Here is a 20,367-nt window from a genome sequence, read left to right as displayed (position 1 = left end):
CAAGTCGTATGTTGCTCCCTCCTACGAATATCTCGTGAAGAGACCATGAGGATAAAACCAGAGAGATTAGAGCCCACACAGAGGCATACCGACAATCTTTCTTTCCACGAACAGTACGAGACTGGAATAGAAGGGACAACCGATAGAGGTACTAAAAGTACCCTCCGCTACACACCGTCAGGTGGCTTGCGGAGTACGGATGTAGATGTAAAATAAAGTAAATTTATTCTACATTCGGGTCACTGTTTTATTCGCGACCATGGCGCAGCTTGTGAATCCAATGTGTAGGTCATATCTGTGAACACTGCCCCCCCCCCTTCGGCGCACACACACACACACACACACACACACACACACACACACACACACACACACACACACACACACACACACACACGAATCACCAATGGCCGAGAAAGTTGCAGAGTAGTTCTCTCCGTCCTGGTGGCTGATAGTACTGCTATATCAGCTCTGGCCGAGACTTCTCTCGTCCATAGTTATACCCTGCACAAATCCTAGGGTAATTCTTGGAGGGGATGCACCTACGCAAAAATATTCTGAGATAATTTTCAGCACGGGTGAAATCGGAACGAAGGGAAAATGAGTGTAAGGAGAGCAATGAGAGAAGCGTTCAATGATTTCGAAAGTAAGACGTTGTCGTCAACCGGCCTGAGTAAAAACCCTAAGAGATTTTGGTCGTATGTAAAATCAGTAAGTGGGTCAAAATCATCTATTCACTCTCTCAGCGACCACACCAGAACCGAAACGGAAGATAACAGAGAGAAGGCCGAAATACTAAATTCGGTCTTCCGAAGCTATTTCACCGCGGAAAATCGTAACACTGTCCTTCCTTTCAATTGTCGTGCGAACATCGAAATGGCAGATATTGAGATAACCGATCGAGAAACTGAAAAGCAGCTACAGTCACTTAGTAGTGGAAATGCTTCGGGATCAGATGAGATACCTATAATATTCTATAAAGATTATGCGAAAGCACTTGCTCCTCTTCTAGCAGTAATTTATCGTAGATCGCTTGAGTGACGTAAGGTATCTAACAACTGGAAAAAAGCGCAGGTCATTCCCGTTTTTAAGAAAGGCCGTAAGACAGATCCGCTCAATTGTAGACCTATATCGTTGACGTCAATCTGTTGTAGAATTATGTAACATGTTTTATGCTCAAGAATTATGACGTTCTTGGAAAATAAACAGCTCATCTACAAAAACCAACATGGATTCCGCAAACAAGAGATCCTGTGGACTCAGCTAGCTCTGTTCCTCCATGAGATCCACAGCGCAGTGGACAAAGGCGCTCGGGCTGATGCCGTGTTCCTTGATTTCAGTAAGGCATTCGACACCGTCCCGCCCCGCCCTACCCTTTATTGAAAAAAATACGAGCTTACGGAGTATCGGAGCAGACCTGTGATTGTATTTAAGACTTTCTTGCAGATAGGACTCAACACGTCGCTCTTAAGGAAACTAAATCGACAGATGTAAAGGTGATATCCGGAATACCACCGTTGCTGTTCACAATATAAATAAATGATCTAGTAGACAGCGTCGGATGATCTTTAAGGCTATTCGCAGATGATGCAGTTGTTTATATCAAAGTAGAAACGTTAGAAGATAGTAAGAATTTGCAGAACGACCTGCAGAGAATTGATGAATGGTGCAGACTCTGGCAGTTGACCCTGAACGTAAATAAATGTAACATATTGTGCATTCATAGGAAAATAAATACACTGCTGTACAGCTACACTATTGATGACAAACAGCTGGAGACAGCATCTACCGTAAAATATCTAGGTGTAACTATCCAGAACGATCTTAAGTGGCATGACCATATAAAATAAATAATGGGAAAAGCAGACACAAGACTCAGATTCACCGGAAGAATCTTAAGGAAATGTAGCTCATCCACGAAAGAAGTGGCTTATAAGACGCTTGTTCGCCCGATTTCTGAGTGTTGTTCAGCTATCTGGAACCCCTATCAGGTAGGAATGACAGAGGAGATAGAGAAGATCCTTCGAAGAGCGGCGTGTTTCGTCACGGGATGGTTTAGCTGGCGAGAGAGCGTAACGTAGATGCTAAACAAACTCCACCAGCAGACATTACAAGAGAGGCGTTGTGCATCACGGAGAGATTTACTATTGAAATTTCGGGACAGCACTTTTCAGGAGGAGTCAGACAATATATTACTTCCCCCCACATACATCTCGCGTATTGACCACGAGGAGAAAACTCGAGAAATTAGAGCCAATGCAGTGGCTTACCGACAATCATTCTTCCCACGCGCTATTCGCTAGTGGAACAGGGTTGGAGGGAACAGATAGTGGTACCGAAAGTACCTTCCGCCACGCACCATTATGTGGCTTGCCGAGTATGATGTAGATGTATGGATCCATCCACACGTGAAAGCTTGATGCTCCTAAGTTAGGTCCAACCACCCAACCTCAAATGATGTAATACTAAATTGGTACTAACAAACAGAATTCAACTGGTGTAACATAATTTGTTTTTAAACAGGTACATTGAGTGTGACCCTCTTCCTAAGCTGTTCAGCTACAGAGTAAATCTCTTCCACTCAAGTATCTGAGTTGTAAAAAAGCCTAGTATGAGGGAAATTACTCTTGCAGTTTTCTCGCAAGGTCCGCGAAGATATCTGCAGCGCCACTGCATAATCCTATTGCCACGATACGGGCGGGCAGGATAATGTCCTGGAAACGTGATTCTGACGCGATCGAAATCCGATTTGTCAGTGGAGAGCGCAGGATCGCGGCGTTCCTCGGAGAGACCCGGGCAGTAATGGCGCCACATTAGGCGGCCGTGCCGGTGACAAGTGGCGGTGACACGGTGCCTGCGACGCCCGCATAAAAGTCGACTGATGACAAATTCCCCGCGCGTGATAGCACTTCACCGCCTGCCGGGACCATTCCGGAGGCGTGATCTGCCGTCCTAACGACCTTCCAGCGGTCGTGAAAATAATTGTTAGCTTAACTGGCGCCACTGAATGCAGCGCGCCTGCCTGTGGCTTCCGTCTCTCTTATGCCTACGGCTTAATTTTTTGCCGTAAAAGTGACCATCATGTACTTTCTTCAAAAAACTGAAGCACGCTCTCAATATGGACACTGATACGTGCGAATCCACAGAATATAATGCGCGGCAATTACTAGTTATTTACGAAAGGGTATGTAATGAAATGAAATGAAGGAGCATTACAGTCTGATAGTTCTTTTAGTGCGACATCACAGACGTGATAGTACGCGTGACGCATCTCTAACCGCTTATTACAAGATGGCGGTCACTCTTATGAACGACCGAACACGTGAACCGTAGTCATTATAATTAAAACTACAGTATTACTGCGGTTAGAATTAAAGTAAGTATTTTTAATTGTTCCTCCAAAATTACTAAGTTATTTTTTGACATGAAACTTCCTGGCAGATTAAAACTGTGTGCCCGACCGAGACTCGAACTCGGGGCCTTTGCCTTTCGCGGGCAAGTGCTCTACCAACTGAGCTACCGAAGCACGACTCACGCCAGGTACTCACAGCTTTACTTCTGCCAGTACCTCGTCTCCTACCTTCCAAACTTTACAGAAGCTCTCCTGCGAACCTTGCAGAAATAGCACTCCTGAAAGTAAGGATATTGTGGAGACATGGCTTAGCCACAGCCTGGGGGATGTTTCCAGAATGAGATCCTTTCTTTCAGGAGTGCTATTTCTGCAAGGTTCGCAGGAGAGCTTCTGTAAAGTTTGGAAGGTAGGAGACGAGGTACTGGCACAAGTAAAGCTGTGAGTACCGGGCGTGAGTCGTGCTTCGGTAGCTCAGTTGGTAGAGCACTTGCCCGCGAAAGGCAAAGGTCCCGCGTTCGAGTCTCGGTCGGGCACACAGTTTTAATCTGCCAGGAAGTTTCATATCAGCGCACACTCCGCTGCAGAGTGAAAATCTCATTCTGGAAACATCCCCCAGACTGTGGCTAAGCCATGTCTCCGCAATATTCTTTCTTTCAGGAGTGCTATTTCTGCATGGTTCGCAGGAGAGCTTCTGTAAAGTTTGGAAAGTAGGAGACGAGGTACTGGCAGAAGTAAAGCTGTGAGTCGTGCTTCGGTAGCTCAGTTGGTAGAGCACTTGCCCGCGAAAGGCAAAGGTCCCGAGTTCGAGTCTCGGTCGGGCACACAGTATTAATCTGCCAGGAAGTTTCATATCAGCGCACACCCCGCTGCAGAGTGAAAATCTCATTCTGGTATTTTTTGACATTTTATTTAAGCGCATTAATAACAATATGCAGAAGGAACTTAATACTCTGATAATCTCGTCCTTACTCTCCCTATTAAAAAAAAAATCAAATTACTATTATGACACCATATGTGCAACGCAACCAATAGAATGAAAGAAAAAAAACAGAAATTATCCGGGATGAAAATGTGTAATAACTCGTTTTTGTAACTCATTAGTAATTGCTGACCGAAGGAAAAATTAAACTAGCTCAACTAAATTTAAGGCCTATGTCGGAAGACGCCCAGTCTTAATAACCATTAATGTACCAGTGAAATTTTTCTCAGAAGGTGATTTACACTTACGAGTGACTACTGCGAGGGCGGTTAATAATAATTTACACATAAACAAGTTCATTACATTATAGAATCATAAATTTAGGAGTAAATACGGACAAGACGCAAAATGCTGCTCTCAACACTACGCACAATCACACACTGTGATGTAAAACTAGGGTGGAAAATTTGTTCCCGTATCAACATTTCTAGAATGGTTTCATTACCAGCGTTTAATTTTCCCTTTTATAGTTAATTTTTTGTACAACTGACTTTTCTATCGACTTCATTGACAATGTTCCGTATCTGCACTGCCAGCATTTCCTAGGACATATGTAGACCCCTTTCAAAAAAGAATAAAAGAGAAGAGTGACTCTGGAATTCGATTTTATTTATTTTAGATGATATAGTTCTAATCAGCTGTCCTTGATTTCTTCCAGGGGTTTAATTACGCTTATCATTCATTTCTGGTGTGGACTGGATGGATAGAAGCAAGACCGATTAGAAACCTGTACCTACAACACAAAATTCGAGTCGGATTGGGAATGAGGTGACGGAAGAAAGCACAATTGGAAGCGGAGTGAGGGAAGGCTGCTGTCTTTCCCCAATGTTGTTTAATGTATATCTGGAGTGTATCATTCAGAAATGTTTGAAATAAAACGAGGAGTGCGAATTGGTGGTAGGAGTACAAACTGTGTTCGACTTGCAGATGAAAAGAATCAAATTAGACCTGTGAGGAATTCCGAATGAGAATTAATAAGAAAGAGACACAATTATGGTGACAAATAAAAGAAAAGTAAGAACAACTATAAAGACAGGACGAGAAGATGTAAAACAAGTTAGTGCTTTAAAATGTCTGAGAAGCATCATTACGCACGACATGAGATGTAAAAAGGAGGTGAAAACACATACAGTAATTGACAAGGAGGCATTTAATAAAAAGACGAGGCTTCTATGTATGTGGAGGCATCGACAGGGACCTGAGGAAGACTGGCGAAATGCTTCATAAGGAGCGTGGCACTATACGAAGTTGAGTCATGGACACTGAGACGCCCGCTGTGACAGCGCGGTTCTAGGCACTTCAGTCTGGAACCGTGCGACCGCCCCGGTCGCAGGTTCGAATCCTGCCTCGGGTATGGATGTGTGTGATGTCCTTAGGTTTGGTTAGGTTTAAGTAGTTCTAAGTTCTAGGGGACTGACGACCTCAGATGTTAAGTTCCATAGTGCTCAGAGCCATTTTTTGAACCACTGAGGAAAGAGAAAGAAAGGAGAATAGAAGTATTTGAGATGTGAATTTGGAGGAGGTTCGAAGGGATAAAATGAGTAGACAAAGTGAGAAATCAGGAGGTGTTGAGAGGAGTGGGGGGAAGAGAGAGAAATTTTAAAGGTAATCAGGAAAACTAAACACAATTGGCTTGGACACTGGATAAGAATAGATTGTTTACAGATGGATGCTACGGAAGGATGGTGAACGGGAGGAGGATGAGAAGGAGAAGAACAAGATGAGGATGCAGAAGATATCACATGGTGAACAGCATAAGCACAAGAAACAGTTATGAGAAAACAAAGAGGGTAGCAAATGACAGAACCGCTTGGAGAGCTACATGTGTAGACCTGTCTGGGGGGGGGGGGGGGGGGAGAGACAGATGACAATGATGGTGGTGGTGATTATCCAATTAGTCTATGTATCTTTTTACATTTAAGATAAATTTTCCAGATGGAGTAATTCAATCTCACCATTTCCAGTGATAAATCTATGTCAATACTTTGTCCTGGTGATTTTTTTGTGACCTTGAAATCGATCTTGTTCATTTAGGTTGATACTCGGAATTACTACAGTTTTTCAGTGATGTTTAAAATGTATGGAATTTATTGCAATGTTTTTCGTAGTTGTAATACGTCTCACTATATTTTTCAGACATCTCCAGTGCCTTCAGAAATAAAAACAACCGGAACGTGTATGACAGGCAGTATTAAGTAACCAACAGCAGATATGCAAAATGAAAAACGTATTTTATGTATGTCGTTACTTAAACAGTTGACACACAGGGTGAGCCAAAAAGGACTTTTCAACTTTGGAATGATATAGAAATTTTTTGAGGTAACTTCCAGAATCGGTGGGTGGGTCATTTTGTAGCAAACCACCTCAAGTTTGATTCACGTAGTGCATCAGTACCCCATTCCGCCACCAGAAGCGCCAGTGTAGTGGACAGTTAAATAGGCTGCTTTCACTGGTGCAGAGTGTGCTCGCTGTGTGTTTTGGTTCCATGAAACGAAATCGGTAACAACTATTCGGCCTTAATTTCGCACCGAATACGCTAAAGAACCGCTACCAAACAATTACGCCCACCTGAAAAATTGAATCTACGCTGCGCCCAAGCTACGTCTGATTTGCTGCAACGAGTGTGGGAAGAAATTGATTACCGGTGGGCTTGTCCCACCACAACAATAGTCACTTGACACTTTTATGTGAAACTTGATGTTGTTCGCAACGAAATGACAGATCTACCGATTCTATCAGCTATCTCAATAAATTTCTTTATCATTTCAATGTTGAAAAGCTCTTTTTGACTCAACTTGTACTGTTCTATGCGTTTGATGCCCAAACGTTAGTGTGAAACACGTACTAACGAAAGACATTGTAATAAATACAGTTAAAACGTAGAATCACCTTTTTCTAACATGTGAGACAATAGTGCATTTTTGCTAGCAAAGGACGCGATGGAGCGTTGAAAAGTAGTAGTTCGCCTCGCACGAGTTGCATCTACGGAAAGGGCACTGACAAAAGAATTCCTATGCGTGATTAATGTAACGCGTAAAAATTAGCAACGAATGACTATTAATCAGACGCGGCGCCGCTCGTGCCACAGGAAGAAAGAATGGCGGCGGGCAGGGTGGCAGGGAGAAAGGCGCCTTAACGAGGCAAACATCCGGGCCGGTGACAGCGGTCGAGCAGCGCAATTACTGCATTCCACTTTTCTTATTAGCGACGACTCATAAACTTTGGCGCGTCGCGCGGCGCGGAAAAACTGAGCCCCGGTGTACGGCAGGCATTACGGCGAGGCGACACCGCCGCGCCGCCGCACCGCCTCTCCGCTCTCCGCCTCCTCTCTTCCTCCCGTGTTTCCTTACGGGCTTTCCCCTTTTTTCCCGTCGCCTCGCGGGAAAAGTTCAGAGAATGAGGTAGCGGGTGGCTCACCGTCGTGAAAGAGCCAACTTTGCGCAGGGTGCGGCGCGGCTGGTGGGGTGGGCGGGGGGACGGAGGACTTAGAGAGGGGGGAGTAGGTGGAGGACGGCTAGAGAGGTGGACGGGCGGCGGCGTCGCCGCGGTGGCGCGCGAGGACGGACGCCGCGGTAGGAACTGAAAAACGGCCGCCGAGAAATGGAGGAAGAGCGGCTTCCGCAAAATGAAACCGTAGCGGCGACATTGGTTTGAGAAGTGTAAAGCCGGGCCGGCGGCAGCCCCAGCGCGCGCTAAGAAGCGAGGCAGAGACGGGCTGAAAAGCAATACAGTCAGAATGGGGCTAACGAGCTAACAATACGCCCCTGCATCTCCCGCGAGGCTCGAATACTGACGAAGATAAATGGCGCGTCTTATCAGCAGACTCAATGCCCGCCTTCTCATAAAACACCAGCGCTCGCGAGGGAAATCGTTCCTTGCCAGCGTTGCTTGTTACGGCGTTCGAGTTACGCTAGCGCGTAAATGAGTCTTCGAAACATCTTTTGCGGTTCATACAGTTACTATTAACTGACATGACAACAATTCAAACACACGAATCGACTACATACGCTGATTGCCAGGAAGTAAAAGTAGCGTACATATTTAAATTTTCCATCGTTCATGGCGCTGTGGGTAATGCAGTCGTATGATTAATTAGGGGAAGAAAAGGGACTGCCTCAGACTGAAACTAAGGCTCTTCATTTTATTACATCATGATCTGTTTCGAAGCTTCTGGACTCCTCATCGGCTGTACTTGTTTCATACACATCGAATGGTCATGCAGTGTGATCATCTTAGGACTGTGTTTTATCAACATCAGCTCTCCTTTAACCAGCCACTCACCGTGCCACTCATAAAATGTCACCGGCCAGTGGGGTATCAGTTTCAGAATGAATATGCTGCAACCACCTACTGAGGTTACCACTTTATGAATCACACTGCGGGGCCTTGGTTTGGCAGTTCATTTTATGAACGACAACTGACGTCAGTGAAACATGGTTCCAACCTGAACATATCCAGAGTGGCTCCACAAACTAAGAAAAGTCCCTGAGTATTCCAGATATGGGAACGAAAATGGTGTAGCTAGAAGCTCCTGATAAATTAACGATGATCGTGGGGTGGGGGGACTGGGGGGGGACGTAGAGCAATAACGACTTTTCTTTCCTGTCAGCTGAGCTATACTAACCATAAGCAGCAGTTTAACAGCAGTTTTTAAACATCGATAACTTATATATAATAATATTCATATAATCAACACACTTTCAAATATTATTTTCAAATTTATGATTTATAAAATTCGCTAAGATCAAATTTCAATACTAGGTTAAAAACCCAGAATTCCTTAAGTTTTTATGAAATTCCTGAAATTACGTGAGATTTTCCTGATTTTTCCGTGTATAATGTAAATGTGGGAATTTAAGGAGATGGGACCTGGATAAACTGACTAAACCAGTGGTTGTACAGAGTTTCAGGGAGAGCGTAAGGGAACAAATGGCAGGAATGGGGGAAAGAAATACAGTAGAAGAAGAATGGATAGCTCTGAGGGATGAAGTAGTGAAGGCAGCAGAGGATCAAGCATGTAAAAAGACGAGGGCTAGTAGAAATTCTTGGGTAACAGAAGATATATTGAATTTAATTGATGAAAGGAGAAAATATAAAAATGCAGTAAATGAAGCAGGCAAAAAGGAATACAAACGTCTCAAAAATGAAATCGACAGGAAGTGCAAAATGGCTAAGCAGGGATGGCTAGAGGATAAATGTAAGGATGTAGAGGCTTATCTCACTAGGGGTAAGATAGATACTGCCTACAGGAAGATTAAAGAGACCTCTGGAGAAAAGAGAACCACTTGTATGAATATTAAGAGCTCAGATGGAAACCCAGTTCTAAGCAAAGAAGGGAAAGCAGAAAGGTGGAAGGAGTATATAGAGGGCCTATACAAGGGCGATGTACTTGAGGACAATATTATGGAAATGGAAGAGGATGTAGATGAAGATGAAATGGGAGATATGATACTGCGTGAAGAGCTTGACAGAGCACTGAAAGACCTGAATCGAAACAAGGCCCCGGGAGTAGACAACATTCCATTAGAACTACTGACGGCCTTGGGAGAGCCAGACCTGACAAAACTCTACCATCTGGTGAGCAAGATGTATGAAACAGGCGAAATACCGTCAGACTTCAAGAAGAATATAATAATTCCAATCCCAAAGAAAGCAGGTGTTGACAGATGTGAAAATTAACGAACAATCAGTTTAATAAGCCACAGCTGCAAAATACTAACACGAATTCTTTACAGAAGAATGGAAAAACTAGTAGAAGTCGACCTCGGGGAAGATCAGTTTGGATTCCTAGGAATTTTGGTACACGTGAGGCAATACTGACCCTACGAATCATCTTAGAAGCTAGATTAAGGAAGGGCAAACCTACGTTTCTAGCATTTGTAGACTTAGAGAAAGCTTTTGACAATGTTGATTGTAATACTCACTTTCAAATTCTGAAGGTGGTAGGGGTAAAACACAGGGAGCGAAATGCTATTTAAAATTTGTACAAAAACCAGATGGCAGTTATAAGAGTCGAGGGGCATGAAAGGGAAGCGGTGTTGTAGCCTCTCCCCGATGTTATTCAATCTGTATATTGAGCAAGCAATAAAGGAAACAAAAGAAAAATTCGGAGTAGGTATTAAAATCAATGGAGAAGAAATACAAACTTTGAGGTTCGCCGATGACATTGTAATTCTGTCAGAGACAGCAAAGGACTTGGAAGAGCAGTTGAACGGAATGGACAATGTCTTGAAAGGAGGATATAAGATGATCAACAAAAGCAAAACGAGGATAATGGAATGTAGTCGATTTAAGTCGGGTGATGCTAAGGGAATTAGATTTGGAAATGAGACACTTAAAATAGTAAAGGAGTTTTGCTATTTGTGGAGCAAAATAACTGATGATGGTCGAAGTAGAGAGGATATAAAATGTAGACTGGCAATGGGAAGGAAAGCGTTTCTGAAGAAGAGAAATTTGTTAACATCGAGTATAGATTTAAGCGTCAGGAAGTCGTTTCTGAAAGTATTTGTATGGAGTGTAGCCATGTATGGAAGTCAAACATGGACGATAAATACACTCCTGGAAATGGAAAAAAGAACACATTGACACCGGTGTGTCAGACCCACCATACTTGCTCCGGACACTGCGAGAGGGCTGTACAAGCAATGATCACACGCACGGCACAGCGGACACACCAGGAACCGCGGTGTTGGCCGTCGAATGGCGCTAGCTGCGCAGCATTTGTGCACCGCCGCCGTCAGTGTCAGCCAGTTTGCCGTGGCATACGGCGCTCCATCGCAGTCTTTAACACTGGTAGCATGCCGCGACAGCGTGGACGTGAACCGTATGTGCAGTTGACGGACTTTGAGCGAGGGCGTATAGTGGGCATGCGGGAGGCCGGGTGGACGTACCGCCGAATTGCTCAACACGTGGGGCGTGAGGTCTCCACAGTACATCGATGTTGTCGCCAGTGGTCGGCGGAAGGTGCACGTGCCCGTCGACCTGGGACCGGACCGCAGCGACGCACGGATGCACGCCAAGACCGTAGGATCCTACGCAGTGCCTTAGGGGACCGCACCGCCACTTCCCAGCAAATTAGGGACACTGTTGCTCCTGGGGTATCGGCGAGGACCATTCGCAACCGTCTCCATGAAGCTGGGCTACGGTCCCGCACACCGTTAGGCCGTCTTCCGCTCACGCCCCAACATCGTGCAGCCCGCCTCCAGTGGTGTCGCGACAGGCGTGAATGGAGGGACGAATGGAGACGTGTCGTCTTCAGCGATGAGAGTCGCTTCTGCCTTGGTGCCAATGATGGTCGTATGCGTGTTTGGCGCCGTGCAGGTGAGCGCCACAATCAGGACTGCATACGACCGAGGCACACAGGGCCAACACCCGGCATCATGGTGTGGGGAGCGATCTCCTACACTGGCCGTACACCACTGGTGATCGTCGAGGGGACACTGAATAGTGCACGGTACATCCAAACCGTCATCGAACCCATCGTTCTACCATTCCTAGACCGGCAAGGGAACTTGCTGTTCCAACAGGACAATGCACGTCCGCATGTATCCCGTGCCACCCAACGTGCTCTAGAAGGTGTACGTCAACTACCCTGGCCAGCAAGATCTCCGGATCTGTCCCCCATTGAGCATGTTTGGGACTGGATGAAGCGTCGTCTCACGCGGTCTGCACGTCCAGCACGAACGCTGGTCCAACTGAGGCGCCAGGTGGAAATGGCATGGCAAGCCGTTCCACAGGACTACATCCAGCATCTCTACGATCGTCTCCATGGGAGAATAGCAGCCTGCATTGCTGCGAAAGGTGGATATACACTGTACTAGTGCCGACATTGTGCATGCTCTGTTGCCTGTGTCTATGTGCCTGTGGTTCTGTCAGTGTGATCATGTGATGTATCTGACCCCAGGAATGTGTCAATAAAGTTTCCCCTTCCTGGGACAATGAATTCACGGTGTTCTTATTTCAATTTCCAGGAGTGTAGTTTGGACAAGAAGAGAATAGAAGCTTTCGAAATGTGGTGGTACAGAAGAATGCTGAAAATTAGGTGGGTAGATCACATAACTAATGAGGTGGTGTTGAATAGGACTGGGGAGAAGAGAAGGTTGTGGCACAACTTGACTAGAAGAAGGGATCGGTTGTTAGGAAATGTTCTGAGGCATCAAGGGATCACCAATTTAGTATTGGAGGGCAGCGCGGAGGGTAAAAATCGCAGAGGGAGACCAAGAGATGAATACACCAAGCAGATTCAAAAGGATGTAGGTTGCAGTAGGTACTGGGAGATGAAGAAGCTTGCACAGGATAGAGTAGCATGGAGAGCTGCATCAAACCAGTCTCAGGACTGAAGACCACAACAACAACAACAACAACAACAACAACAACAACAATGTAATTCCCTGAGAATCCCAGGTTTTCCAGAAGAATCGCCATCCCGATACCGCACTTCACTTCGATGTATATGTCGGGGAAAGTGGCCATATTTCGGATGGGTGCCTAATTCCGGGTAGATGAATATCTCCCTTTCTTGGTGCTGCACTTCTAGTTCGCTCCGACAACCAGTTGCTTAAGTCATTCTGATACGCCAATGTGAGTCTGGTGCCTGAGCAGTTAATGGTTCGTTTCTCCACAGTTGTTTTTGCATTGTGGTCAAGATAAACATTTTCTACAGAGTTCAGTTGGTACTTGTTCCTCAAGCCAGCGAAGAAGCACTTTCAGAGTGTTTCATATGAGGCGCCAGTTTGAAGCAGGCTCTTTCTTACCTAATCGATAAAAGTGACTTCCACCGCTCACTTAAAGGTTGCATTGTGTCTAAACAGAAGTAAGGGATGGTCCCTAATATAGGATAGTAAAAGGATACACTATTTCGGGTACCCGAAATTCGGGACGAGTTGATACAAATCGATACTCTGAACTTCAATCTCTGCCACCTTTCCTGTGTTTGAGAGACAAAGACGTTGGGCTACTGATGGATGGGCATATTGCAGAACCGCAACAACAGAAGTGGCTGCAAATGGGTTCAAAAGATGTGGGATCTGCCCTTGTGAACCCGTTCTTTTTTCACTTACGGATTTTCCTCCTCAGTAATCTGCAGCATATGCTGGTAAAACCTCTTAAGCTACAGCAGGGCCACTAGCGACTGTAGTTACTGGAAAGGAAGAAACATCGGTTTCTACATTTCGAAACAATTCACCTCCTCCTCTTCCACCATCAAACACCACGTAAAGCAGCAGTTTTGACGCAACCTCCTTTTAAAAAGTCTTTGGAGCAGACCCTAGCTAAAGGAAAAAAAGAAAGAAGGTACCAAGGCTACAGGAAACACACCAACTTCAACAAAACGTACTCCAGGAGCTTCATATGATTCATCTGATGGACCTTCAACCTGTGGGACTACGAAAAGAAAGCTGTTCGTTAAGAAAGAACCAGGGAGTCACTACGCAGGAGAAGCATGGTAAGGAAGGCTCCGAGCGAAGCGTTGATGAACATACGTTGAAAGTCTCGTCATCTGAATTTGAAGAGGAATGCATTTACTGCGACCAACTGATACTTCTAAAGAGACTTGGGTTAAGGTTGGTTTCCCTGGTGTGAAGAGTTTGTTGTTGGAAAATTTTTAAATGTGACATCTGTATCAGAAAGCTTCAAGATTGGACTTTTTTTTTCTTTCTTTCTTTTTGCTGTGGCTGAAACGTCGATTATGCAGCACTCTTTAATTCTGAAAGAAACATTTGGTGCGAATAAAGGCTACGTTACTGATTAATTAAATTTTAGAGTTTATTTACAACTTCAGAGAATTAGGAACCATATTTACCGGAGGTAAAAATTGCACGTTTTAATTCTTTGTTCCGTTATTACAGAATGAGAAAATATTTGAAAGATTTTTTGCAAGTGTACTACTTAAATATTTCCTAGTAATTTTCCACGATTAAAAGACCGCTAATTTACTGGTAATCTTAAATTTAAAAACGCTTCCCAATAATAGGACACTTTCCCCGATATGTACATCTGATGATCAGACCAGAAGCAAGCGACGAAATCATGGTATAATGAAATAAAGGAGTATTTATTTGCAGTCTGAGGCTGTCTCTATTTTTCCTAATTTGTGGTAATTGTATGATAGTCGAACTACACGTCTAACATTCTTTTATTCTTCTTCTTCTTCTGCAGTCATTTAACAGAAATATAATGCAAAAATTTAATGAAATAACTAACTTGGAGTTTCTGGAAGGCGAATTTATTTCTCAAAAAATCTTTTCTTAGCTTGTAACTTCGGTTTTTCACCTTAAAGGGGTGAGTCATCAGAACCTTCATGATCAGGGAAGTTTATTTACCACTACGTGAACAGGATACGACATAGTATATACAGTGCTTCATTCAACCCACTGTTGCTTCAGATTAAAAAAGAAATTCTACCCCCAAATCAATTAAGTGATGTACGGTTCGGGCTGTAGGGACACCATAAAGCTATAAGTACGGGTGTCCCTACAGCATGAAGGTTCTGATGACTCACCCCTTTAAGGTGAAAAACCGAAGTTACAAGCTAAGAAAAGATTTTTTGAGAAATAAATTCGCCTTCTAGAAACTCCAAGTTAGTTATTTCATTAACTTTTTGCATTATGTTTCTGTTAAATGACTGCAGAAGAAGAAGAAGAAAAAGAAGGAGAATAAAAGAATGTTAGACGTGTAGTGCGAATATCATATGATTACCATAAAAACAGAACAGAGTGACGCATACTCTTTCATTTCCCTATAACAATTACAAGTATTCCACAGAATTGGCAAAATTAGAAACATCACAAAAGATGCTCTCTGAACACAGACAACGATGAAGTGGCATTTTAGAATTAAAAAAAAGTCAAAAGGTTAAGTATCAAAAGTTAACATAGTGAGGAGAGACCTGCTCATATTCAAGGAATGAGTTTGGGCGATGTCTTTACCACTCTGACTTCTCTTACGGTAATTTCTGCAATTTGAACAATATTGGCATGTGATATTTTAGTGGCCCATTATTTTAAGCTAAATACGCTAACGAATCATTTACTGACATTGTAGACGAAGAATTTTTGAAACAAATCTAGGTAACACAATATGGAAAATTCGAAAGCCGTCGATCGATTGGCCATGCTCAGGATTGTACTGACCTTTGCAAAAGTAATATCTTCCACAGCACTCTTGGAAAACGTAAAGAATTGTCTCCAGCTTCTTCGTGATGTAATAATGCAAACCAGCAAAAGTGAATTTACGAACAACAGCACACAACAGTGCAACATTTGTAAATCGGACTAGTTTCAAAATGTAGAAAGATATTAGAAATGGAGCAAGCAATAACGTAAAAGAAGTACATTAAATATCTGAAATTTTTGTAATTTATAACGTCATATTTTACATTATTGCTGATTTTAATGTTTTGTGAAAAACCATATTCATGAAAATATGATAAAGAATCGTGCTATTCAAATTGATACATTAGATATCAAATTTACCTTGATATAGGAAGAGACGTAGCTATTTGGATTTCTGTAACATTTGAAATAGTGAAAGGTTTGTCTTGCACGTTCATCGCGATAATTTCTGTGCTAAAATAAGTAAATAAGAAGTCTCACATTTACAGTTCCTCTCAGATGTGTGACTGACTGAAGAGTTCTTCTAAAACAGAACACAGCACGTCATTTTTAACACAGAAAAATTTTCACACATAAAAATAACTTCTGTCGTTCCCCAAAAGAATGTTAAAGATCCATTACTTCTCACAAAATGTATAAGTGACCTACTGGATAACGTCGGACGTCGTCCGTGGGTGATCCTGGTGTATACAGAGAAGTCGGTGTATTAAAAAATTGTAGCGAAATGTAAGAAGATCTGTAGTGAAAAAACGCTTGGTGCAGGGATTGGGAGCTGACTTCCATCATAAAGAAACGTATTGTACTGCGCATAAACAGGCAGAACGACCCAATATTATAAAATGAGACGATTGTAAAAGAGACATTGGAAGCATTCACATCCGTTTAATATCTGGGAATAGGCATATGGGGCGATTTAAGTGGACCGACAACATAAAACTAAAACTACTAACAGGTACGGTAGACGGAGACTGATTGGAAGATCATCAGGAAATGTAATCATAGTTCATGCAGTAAGCGCGAAAGCATCACGGAGACGCAGGAGAGGGTTTCTGTATTAGTTTAGTGTTAAAATTTCCGCAGCGCATGTTCAAAGAAGAGTCGACCAATACATTAGTTCCTTGCATATGTATCTCGCGAAAACAACACTACAATAAAATAAGAGAGAGTCGAGCTCCCGTGAAGTCTTACCAACAATCGGTCATACTGCGGACCATGCGCGGATGGAACAGGAAAGGGCGAAGCGACAGCGTAACGCAAAGTGCCCTCCGCCACACACCAAGGTGACTTGTGGAATAAAGATGTACATGTAGGCACTCAATCAAATTTTAACTACATCTGGCAGTTTACACTACGCTTTCTCAGCTAGTGGTTAATTGTTGGCTTCTAACTATACAGCATAAGTGTTTTTGCATTGCTTCAACGAATTTCCTATTTATTTTTCCTTCTTCATTCCCCAAACATTACTTTCACTCGCGACTGTGGTCGCTTTTAGATCGCCGCAACGATCTCGCGGTACCGGTTATTAAATACCTTAGCTTCGCTGGCGCTATTTGCGGCGCTCCGATAGGCTGTCCCGCACTATTTTCACACTTAACGTACTCCAAGTGATTTTTATCTCGAGCTGGTAGGTACGCAACTCCGACAGTTTCACGTAACGAGCCATTAAGACGCGATTTAAATCAGTAATTTCCTTAAACCAGGCTGAGCGCGCTGGTCTAGGGCGGCAATGAGCGCTTTCGGCTGGCGCCGGAAGGTGCACGCGCAAGACGACGCTTCCGGCTATCGCCAGCGGAGGTGGGCAGAGCCGGTGGCGCAAACGGCCGGGACGTGGCGCCCTAAGTTAATTCCTACCGGAGGGCAAACGGAGGCGCAAGGAGCCAGAAGTCGTTTGTAAAACTGTCCACGACACTAAACTTTTTTCCACTCACAAAAGAGAGAACTTTTTTTGAACTCGCTCGCGGGCGCTCGTATATTTCCCCGAAGTGCTCCGGCCGGCCGCTGGGTCTGCAGAGTCCCGCCCCGCCCCGCCCCCCCAAGCGCGAAGAATCCCGCAGTCTCTCTCTCTCTCTCTCTCTCTCTCTCCTCGCGCGTAATGGCCTCTCTGCGACGCGCCGTTCCTCTCCTCCTCTTTCCTTTCCATTCCATTCCTTTCTTTTTATTTTGCACCGCACGCCGCTAATAATTCAATTCCGAGTCGTGATTTGCGGGATAAACTCCGCAAGAAACGGACACGTAAAAGTCTCTGGAATTATGACACTGCTCACCAACACTCTACTATAGCTGGCGCTGTCTTTGAATATCCCTAGGTTAGTACCGGTGACTGCCAAACTGGCTTCTTAAGAAAAAAATAACAACACTAACAAATCGATGGTCTACGTGCAAGGAGGCAAAGACATGAGTCATTTTTTTCGCAGTACGAGACTTGGATATTAAATGAGCAGATATTCGTAATTTAGCTACCCACTTTCCTGGAATTTCATAAATCATAATACACAGGATCACTACAAGAGAGATCGGTGAACACGACAACTTGTCCAGTTCCAATCCAGTTCTGGCCCGGGAGTTGCAAGTAAAATGTCTTCCAAATTGAGATTTGTGCTGTATTAGCTACCTTCGATAATATATCAAAGATAAGCACGTCGCATGATACAACCCGCGTGGAGTTAATTGTCTATCTTCGATATCGCATTTTACATTGGTGTATCAGATTTAAAGTTGCTGTTCGAAAACATACAGACGTAGGAGGAGCTGCTCGCACACATACAAATGGTCCTGCTGGAGAAAGTACGACGATGGAAGATGCCGTAATCAGAATATGAGCATCCCTAAAAATTTTAGTACAGATGGGGGGGGGGGGGGGGAGTTCGGATGGTGTTCAGTGCAACTGTTACAACTAGAGGCTGTGGGTCGGTCCACAAATGTTCCCTAGTTCTTTAACTGTAAAGCCAATGTCCGAGTACGGCAGGCATCTAACTTTCTGACCCGTCCGACACATATTACTAATTAATCTGTTAAGGGTATCCAACTCTGTAACGACTTAACAAAACATAATGTTTCTTGTTCTGTAAGGTGTCGTAGGGCACAATATCCGTAATAGACTTACTTTTGCAACAGAATGCTTTGACAAAAGATCCACAGGCTCCCAAGATCTGAGATAACGTAGAAGTCAATGTCTCTCTGCAATCCCCCGGCGGATTAGTGTAGAGGTCAGGTGTGCCGGCCAGCCTGTGGATGGTTTTTAAGGCGGTTTTCCATCTACCTCGGCGAATGCGGGCTGGTTCCCCTGATTCCGCCTCAGTTACACTAAATCGACGATTGTTGCGCAAACACTGTCTCCACGTACCCGTACGACATAATTTACCAAGCAAACATTTGGGGTTACACACTCGTCTGGTATGAGGCGTTCACTGGGAGCCGAACCGCACAATAACCTTGGGTTCAGTGTGAGGCGGCGGTGGGGTGGAGGATGGACTGCTATGGTCTGTTGAGTGGTTGTGGACTACCGAGGACTACGGCGGGACGAAGCCTCTCCGTCGTTTCTAGGTCCCCGGTTCAATACACAATACACAAACAAGCTGTATTACTAATATTTCTCATCTTAACTTTGTTTTGTATGTTCTCACGGCCTTACACCGGTGAGCGCATAAAGAAGTTGGGTGTTATTAATACAGCGATGATACTGATTTGCCGTCATTACTGCTGCCTTAAATGGATACTGGGTGATCAATAAAATAACCTGCGTTTACTCAACATTCATTTTACGAATTCTGGTCCTTTCTAAAGAAGAACTGCTACCCTACGCAAACACTTATATTTCTTTCCACTTTCATGCGTCACTCTATTAATAACGAACCAGGGATCATCGATTGTGCCGATTTTACCGTCGCTCCCGTCGTTAAGATAATTTTGCTCTCTGTTCTTTCTAATCGTATAAGACAAATACCATCTAATTAGTCATCAAATACGGACTCTCGCTCGCGTGCTCGCGCGCGTGCACACACAGCTTTTCAGCATACCATTAGGGAACAATTAGTGTTACACTGATACGACCTACTATTTCAAATCCTTTCCGATGAGCAATTGGCAACATATGCTGCTGTGTTTACGGAAAAATTCCTTCCTAAACATTATATGTCTTCGGCATTGTAGCCAAAATATCTACAGTTTCTTATTCCTAGAAAATGAAACTGATAATTTCGTTAACTTTGGCATTTCTCTTGTAAACAAGTACGTAACCCGGAATTGTAAAAACCCATAAGAAGATAGAAAAATTCAATACGAAAGCACAGGTCCTAAAATTTCATTTATTTTTACATTTTTCAGTGTACATTAGAGAGAGAATTAGGTAATCTACCTGATAAACTCTGACGGAAAATGGCGGATTTCAACTGACTTTGGACAACACAAATTTAAATGTAGTCTTCTACATCTACATAACTACCTCGCAATTCACATCTGAGAGCCTGGCAGTAAGTTCATCGAACCGCTTTCAGACTATTTCTCTACAGTTCCACTCTCGGATTGCGTGGGCAAAAACTAAAAGTGTAATCTTTGCATGCGAGTCTCGATTTCCCTCATTTTATTACTATGGTCATTTTTCCCAGCCTAGGTAAGAATCAACAAAATATTTTCGCATTTGGAGCATAAGGTAATTGATATTACGTGAAAGGATCTCGCCGCAACGAAAATCGGCTTTGTTTTAACTACTGCCACTCCAACCGCGTATCACATCCGTGACGCACGCACTCCACTTTTTCGCGATAATACAAAACGAGTTGCTTTTCTTTACACTTTTTTGATTTCCTCCGTCGGTTATATCTGGTAAGGATCTGACTCCGCGCAGCAAACCTCCAGAAGAACACGGACAAGGGTAATGTAATAGTGGATTTGTTGGATCTTCTAAGTGTTCTGCCAGTATAATGCAG

The 20,367-nt window shown here is 43.8% G+C and overlaps 1 protein-coding gene across 1 annotated transcript in view; it reads right to left on the bottom strand.

The window, feature by feature from the left end:
- Positions 1-20,367, bottom strand: part of LOC126262878 (E3 ubiquitin-protein ligase mib1) — a 662,829-nt gene that overhangs the window by 30,848 nt on the left and 611,614 nt on the right. The window lies entirely within an intron of this gene.

The sequence above is a fragment of the Schistocerca nitens genome, chromosome 6 (genome assembly GCF_023898315.1).
Source record: "Schistocerca nitens isolate TAMUIC-IGC-003100 chromosome 6, iqSchNite1.1, whole genome shotgun sequence".
NCBI lineage: Eukaryota > Metazoa > Arthropoda > Insecta > Orthoptera > Acrididae > Schistocerca > Schistocerca nitens.
Note: the sequence above shows the minus strand (reverse complement) of the source record. Positions and strands in the feature narration are given on the sequence as shown.